Here is a 7,694-nt window from a genome sequence, read left to right on the forward strand (position 1 = left end):
AACAAGACACTGGTACAGATTTTGAAGAAAACATTGGAGGAAAATAAAAGGGATTGGCACAACAAGAGTTTAGAAGCTTTATGGGCTTACTGGATGATGTTCACGACTCCCACTCAATGTACACCCTACATGCTCGTGTACGGGTCCGAGGTCGTGCTACCGTTACAAATTTAGATGTCGTCTCTTTGAGTCACAGTCGCCAACCAACTCACAATAGAAGAAAGTGCAAAGCTCAGGCTCAAAGAACTAGAGAGTCTTGAAGGACAATGACTTGAAGAACAATAGCATTTAAAACTTTAACATGTAAAAATGGTACAAGCTCATGACAAATTGGTCCACCCAAGCACATTCAAAGTTGGCACATTCAAAGTTGGTGACAAAGTTGGTGACCTCATCCTCATGCTCAAAAGGCCTATTCTTGCACGCCTCAAGATAGGTGGAAAATTTGAGCAGTATTGAGAGGGACCATTTGTCGTTGAAAAGGTGTGTACAAGAGGAGCCTACTAGTTAGTAGACTTCCGGGGTGAAAGACCCATGCTACCAATCAATGGACGATACTTGAAGACATACTGTGTAACCTAAGGTTGCTTGCCACCACTTGATTTGAAATATTGAAATTTTGACTGTTTTTTGGTTATATATATGGCTTAAAGTCTGTGACCGGGTCCAAATTTTTTTTTAAGAAATAGACCTCAATATAATGAAAGATTTTGAAAAGAATTGCATTTAAAATTCTCTCCTTTTTACATTTTGAATATAATATTTTTCCAAATTTAAGAAAATTCACACATAAATAAACGATCTCTTCACCAAAATAAACTAAAATTTCCTTCAATAGCTTAAGATGTTTTGTGAACGAGTTGCCCTACTTGGAACGCTGAAATACATGCACAATCGTCGCCTATGGGGGCATTCGTGGAATGCCCAGATTGCAATGTCTTGCACCTAAAACATTACAGTACCTTAGAGGTGCACGCCTCTACAGATGATGGATCTCAGACTACGAATTACCTGATAGAGGCAGAGCTATATGTCCCAACGGATGCAAAGCCATATGTTCCGAGGGGTACAGGGCCATACGTCCCGTCAGACGCTGGATCATACTTTCCGTTAGAGCCAGAGTCAGCAGCGGCTTGGGTTCCTGTAAATGTTGAAATAAGGGAATTTCCTCAACAACCACCAATCATAAGCATGGAAGAATATTACAAAATAAGCAAAGTGAACAAAATAAATTTTGAATTTTACGAAGAAGTACATAGGAGATTCATCAATATATTAGAAGGTTTGGAATTATACACTGGGGTCTTCTCAAAAAGTGATGAACAAAGCATTCTTGACTGGATTTTTGACCTAATAGACAGAGGTCGAGCAGGCCTGCTCATCGAAAGGACCTATTCAGAGCCGAGGAAATGGATGCGAGGAAAAGGGAGAATTACTATCCAGTTTGGTTGCTGCTACAACTTTACAAATGATAGATAAGGGAATCCCCTGGGATTCTCAGACATGATTAGGTGGATCCACTACCGCCAATGATAAAGTGGATGATTAAAAGAATGGTTAGGTGGAGTATACTGCCCACTAACTACATTCCTAATAATTGCATTATCAACATCTACGATGAGGGTGATTGCATCCCTCCACATATAGACCACCATGACTTTGTGAGACCTTTTTGCATGGTCTCATTCATGAGTAAAAGCAATATCTTATTTGGGAAATAAATTGACATCATTGGCCTTGGTGAATTCATGGAATCTATGGAGATTCCCCTACCAGTTGGCTCAGTACTTATTCTTAAAGGCAACGGTGCAGACGTTACCAAGAACTATATTCCAAGAGTACGACACCGTATGGTGTCTGTGACCTTCCGACGGATGGACGATAGAAAAATACCACATGGATTTTAGCCAGAACCAGAACTAGAGGAGCTGTTACGATACGAGCTATGAGAGGTTTGTACCTCTAAATACATGCAAAGGGAACTCTATCTTGGAGCATAGCTTAGAAGGTCTGCTCGATCAAGAGCTTGTCACGATAGGAACAGATGGTCAAAGGATTCTTCTCCACTTTACTACAATACATAAAATATGATATATATCAGAGATACTCAGCCTATGATATGTACTTGGCGTGAGATATTTTGGACAAACTTTGATGCAGTTAGCATATTGTACTTTTTGAGGTATTAGCCTACACTTGATCTGTAATACTTATTGGAGCAGATGAATCAAGTTTATTTCAGAAATTTGTCTCTTTGTTCAAATTACCTTTTTGTGCGATGGATAAAAGCCACAGACCGTGTGTTGGTTCCAGATTATAATGAACAAAGAACGAAACACCCAAATTTGACAATAATAAAATAAAAAAAATAAAATAACTAACAAACAAACAAAAAAATAAATCTCTTTTAAAAAATCAATGGACTAAAAGTAATTTTTTAAAAACATATTTTGAAAGTTAAATATGATAAAAGCAACAAGAAAATAAATAAATCTGTTTAGTTGATCCTCTCAATTTCGAGGTCTCTAACTATTTGCTCGTGCAACACAACTATCTTTGTCTGCACTAATTCTTTTAACATCCTCGCGGAGTTTCACGTTCCGCATAAAACCTCACAAAATTTCACAAGTCTTATTCAACAATGTCAATGTTTGCACATGACATATATCTTTGGATTCAACACCATCAATTCTTATTTTTGAATCAGTCCTTAACTTCTGATTCACTCCTTTGAGGTCGGTCCTTACCTTCCGATACTCTCTTTTAAGATTGATCATTAACTTTCAATTCTCATTTTCAAATCAATTTAAAACTTCTGATTCAATCCTTTAAGGTGGGTCCTTACCTTCCAACACTCCTTTTGAGATTGATCATTAACTTTCAATTCTCATTTTTGAATCAGTCCTTAACTTCTGATTCACCTCTTTCGAGGTCGGTACCTACATTTTGACTCTCTTTCGGAGATTGATGCCTAAATTTCAATTCTCATTTTAGAATCAGTCCTTAACTTTTGATTCACTACTTTGAGGTCAGTCCTTACCTTCCGACACTCCCTTTTGAGATTTATCATTAACATTCAATTCTTATTTTTGAATCAGTCTTTAACTTCTGATTCACTCCTTTGAGGTCAGTCCTTACCTTCCAACACTCTCTTCAGAGATTGATCATTAACTTTCAATTCCCATTTTTGAATCAGTCCTTAACTTTTGATTCTATCCTTTGAGGTCGGTCTTTACCTTCTAACACTATCTTTTGAGATTCATCATTAACTTTCAACTCTCATTTTTGAATCAGTCCTTAACTTATGATTCACCTCTTTCGAGGTCGGTACCTACATTCCGACTCTCTTCCTGAGATTAATGCCTAAATTTTAATTCTCATTTTAGAATCAGTCCTTAACTTCTGATTCACTCCTTTGAGGTCGGTCCTTACCTTTTGACACTCTTTTTTGAGATTGATCATTAACTTCCAATTCTCATTTTCAAATCCAGTCCTTAACTTCTGTAACTTCTGATTCATTCCTTTGAGGTCGGTCCTTACTTTCCGACACTCTCTTTTGAGCTTGATCATTAACTTTCAATTTGCAATTTTGAATCAGTCCTTAACTTTTGATTCACTCATTTTAGGTCGGTACCTACATTCCAACTCTCTTTCTAAGATTGATGTCTAAAATTTAATTCTCATTTTAGAATCAGTCCTTAACTTTTGTTTCACTCCTTTGAAGTCGGTCCTTACCTTCCAACACTCTCTTTTGAGATTGATCATTAACTTTCAACTCTCATTTCTGAATCATTGCTTAACTTCTTATTCACTCCTTTGAGGTCAGTCTTTACCTTCCGACGCTCTCTTTTGAGATTGATCATTAACTTTCAATTCTCATTTTCAAATCCGTCCTTAATTTCTGATTTACTCCTTTGAGGTCGGCCCTTACCTTCTGACACTCTCTTTTGAGATTGATCATTAACTTTTAATTTTTATTTTTGAATTAGACTTTAACTTCCGATTCACCTCTTTTGAGGTCGGTACCAACATTCTGACTCCCTTTCTTGATTGATGCAAAAATTTCAATTATCATTTCAGGATCAGTTCAAAAATTCTGGTTCCTTTTTTTCAAGGTCGGTACCTAAATTCCGACTCTCTTCTGGAATCAACACCTAAATTTCAATTCCCACCCTGGGGTCAGCACTTACATACTGATTTCCATCCTCTAAAAACCCCTAAAATCTAATAACTCAAAACCTACTCTCCAATCCCAAGTGAGAGTTCCTACCTCCTGATCTCGATCAAATTTTCACCTGTTAATTCCCTAGCAAAAACAAATAACACACACATTTCTACACTCGTTTTGCATCTATCGACTTAAGAGTTTGTATTGTTTTTGTTTATCTCATCAGTCAATGCTAATACGCACGGTGTGCTTGCCCAGCACACCACATTTATTGGGGGTCCATTTGTTGACCTCACTTTTGGTTGAGGCCTAGTTTTTTTCTCGTTAGTATCCTAGGTTCTAACCGTAGGTCCTTACTAATGCCTATTCCTAGAAAACTAGAAAACAAACCCTCACCACTAGAAATTCAAAACTCCTCTTTACTCAACTTGAAGTTCCACATAGTGCCCTAACCTCTAGCACTTAGTAGGTGGGGTCACTATGAGGGAGCTCATGGAGAGTTCCCATAGGACTGTTTGACCTTAGGTTGACCCGGGGTATTGGTCGTGGAGCTAAGTCACCCACCTCACTCATAATCACTCACAACCCTAAACCCAAATTTTCTTGACTTTGATCCCTTAATCCTTTTGGAGACTCATGTAGATGGTCCTCTAAACCCACTGTCCCTAGGCTAGGGTTTAGCTAAGACCAATACATAGAGGAATCAAATGGGGTTTTCATTGGTCCATAGCTCATTTATGATGGTTAGCTCCCCAATTCTTCCAAAGATACCCAATTTGGCTTTTTGCCCCTAAACTTTCCTAAATAAACTAAGTACCCTGGAAACCCTAAATTTGGCCAAAATTCCCAAATTTACCCAAAATACCCAAACTTGTTCAAAGTCATTTCAAACCTTTTGAAAATACCCAAATTACCCAAAATCACCAAAAATTGCCAAGTTACCAAAATGCCCCTCCTTAGCCAAAAATTCGAAAAATTCCAAAAAATCCCAATAAGTTCCAAAAACCTTCCAAATATTACCAATTTCATTTTTTCAACAACCACATAACCCAATTTGACCAATTTGATCATCTTTGTCCAAAACCCCCAATTTACCTTTAAAAGGTCCAATCCCCCCGAATCCACCTCAAATGTCCATCAAATTGGTCCCAATTTCCCTCAATTTTAATACTAAACTCAAATTCACCACTTATATGACCAATATAAACCAAATACAAGCTTAATTGGCCCATTCTTTGAGCCCAATTTTGATCCAAATCAAAACCCCCAATTTTAGCCCTATGACCTAATTTCACTTAATTGAACCATATGATCCACTCAATTGCCCCAATTTGGATCCTAAACAATTCATAACATTCTTAAACATCAAAATTGACATTTTATTGGCCTTGGTAAAGCCTCAATTTCATTTAATTTCAAATTAAGTCAAAAGACCCAAATTTTGCCCAAAATTGGCTATGCCTCCAAATTTCACCAAATTGATTGCCTTTACCCCAAACGTGGCACCCAATTAATGTTTGAAACTCTTCATCACATTTTTATAGACTATTCTCAACAATCAATTTGGACTTAGCCCAAGCCCAGCCCAATCTAGACCCAAGCCTAGCCCAACATGCCCAAATTGACCAAAATTCCAAAATCCTTCAAATTGACCCTCCAATTGAACTCAAAATCTTTTCAATCCTTCACCAAAAATGTTCATTGCAATCATCTACATCAAATGCATCAATCAATTGGGCCAATTAACATGGCTAGCTGATCCCTAGATGCCGATAATATGCAAAGTACAACAATAATTCAAATTATATTTCACTTATATTTCCTTACTTTACAACAAAACCAAAAACTTTATCCTAAACAAAAATAAGAATTTAACTTTCAATTTATATATATTGGGATACTACGCAAGTATACATATTGTAATCAAGTAATATAGGACTTTGATTAAAACCTAAATATTGAACCCACAGGAAATTTATACATTTTGCACTTTTAGAAAACTTTCAATTTTTAAAAAGATAATTACTTAAATTGAATATATTTGAATATATTGAATATATTTTGCAATAATAAAAATTCAAATATTTTTGGTATTTTTGATATTTTGATAAAAGAGTAACAACTTAAAAAGATAACTAGAGTTTTGTAGATGAAAAGCACTTAATAAGAAAAATATCTTTCTTCTTATCATGAATCAGTAATAAGTATAAGAATTCTGTTGCGGAAGTATGAAATTTGTGTTGTTCAAAATATGAGCAATTATATTCTTTACCCTTATTATAGTTGCTATAAAGAACATTGGTTAATTTAAAGTTTGAATAGTTCTGAAGACCGGCTAGGCAGGGAAGATACTAGCTCTCACTCTAGAGTTCCCTTGATTCTCTCCACTTAGGGCCTAACATCTCGTATAAGAACCTAAGATAATAAACTAAGTTGAGGGCTTTAACTTGCCATGTTAAAGTCCTCTAATTCTACAGCCTTCAATGAATATTTCCCTCTTTATTTGCACTCAATCGTATGAACTACATTCTCTTTCATACAACCTCATGTGATTCTTTTCAATTGTTGACTGAGACAATACCAGCTCGGTTCTTACATGTTCTCCACAACAAATTTTAACTTCTGGATTGGCCAAATCAAGAAGTAAATGAAGTGCATGGATTTAAATAATCACAACTTCTTCCATCATTAAAGATCAATACTTTCCACAACTTCCATCCAAAACTTAATTACTTATCATTTTAAGAACAAAGACAAAGAAAACAACTCAGAATCCATGGAGAAAACAAAACCAACTTTTGCTTAAAAAGTAGAAATCATTTTTAAACCAACAATAAGTCTCAATTAAAACTAAAAGTAGTCTCAAAGCAAAAAGATAAAAACTTCTCTCAAGTTCTCCATCTAACTCTTGAAGTTCCTTTTAATCTCTTCTCTTTAAAATCACTCAAAGTAAAATAATAAAAATGATAAAATAAAAGTAAAAGTGGTGCCTGAAAACCTCTCCAACTAACTCCTCAAAGGAGAACTTTCAAAACTTTCCAAGTATTTTCAGGACCCTTTCCAAAGTCCTCTCTTTTTCTTTTATAGTTTTCTAAGAGGTGCCTTGAAAACTCTTCAAAATGTGTCCCAATTCGATGTATTTCCTAAAGAGATATATCCTTTTGCACCCATGGTGGTTATAACCACCTATTAAGCTATTTGGTGCCTTAAAAACCTCTTCAAAATTTACAAGAACCAACTTACTCGTCTAGGAACTGCGAGTGGCACTTAAGCGCGGGACCTCGAGTGCTTAGGCGCGGCCTTCTCTGTTTAACTGACACATGAGCATCGGATCTGGCGCTTAGGCGTCAAGACTCATTTGCACATTTTTCACATTTTTGCTCCAAATTTGATATTGTTTCACTCCTTTAAGCATTTTTCACATTTTTATTTGTTTCTACAAGAAAAAACACAAAAATACCTTTCATTAAAGCGCAATATCTCAAAAATAGGTATAAAAATGTGTCTAAAAACACTATATATTTTA

The 7,694-nt window shown here is 35.8% G+C and overlaps 2 pseudogenes; one reads left to right on the plus strand and one right to left on the minus strand.

Moving 5' to 3' along the window:
* The first annotated feature begins 903 nt into the window (after positions 1–903).
* LOC110039066 lies at positions 904–1,949 on the plus strand (annotated as a pseudogene).
* Positions 1,950–2,001: 52 nt separating this feature from the next.
* The window catches only part of LOC110039067, a 38,697-nt pseudogene continuing 33,004 nt past the window's right edge, over positions 2,002–7,694 (minus strand).

The sequence above is a fragment of the Phalaenopsis equestris genome, unplaced genomic scaffold (genome assembly GCF_001263595.1).
Source record: "Phalaenopsis equestris unplaced genomic scaffold, ASM126359v1 Scaffold235001, whole genome shotgun sequence".
In the NCBI taxonomy this organism is placed as follows: Eukaryota; Viridiplantae; Streptophyta; class Magnoliopsida; order Asparagales; family Orchidaceae; genus Phalaenopsis; species Phalaenopsis equestris.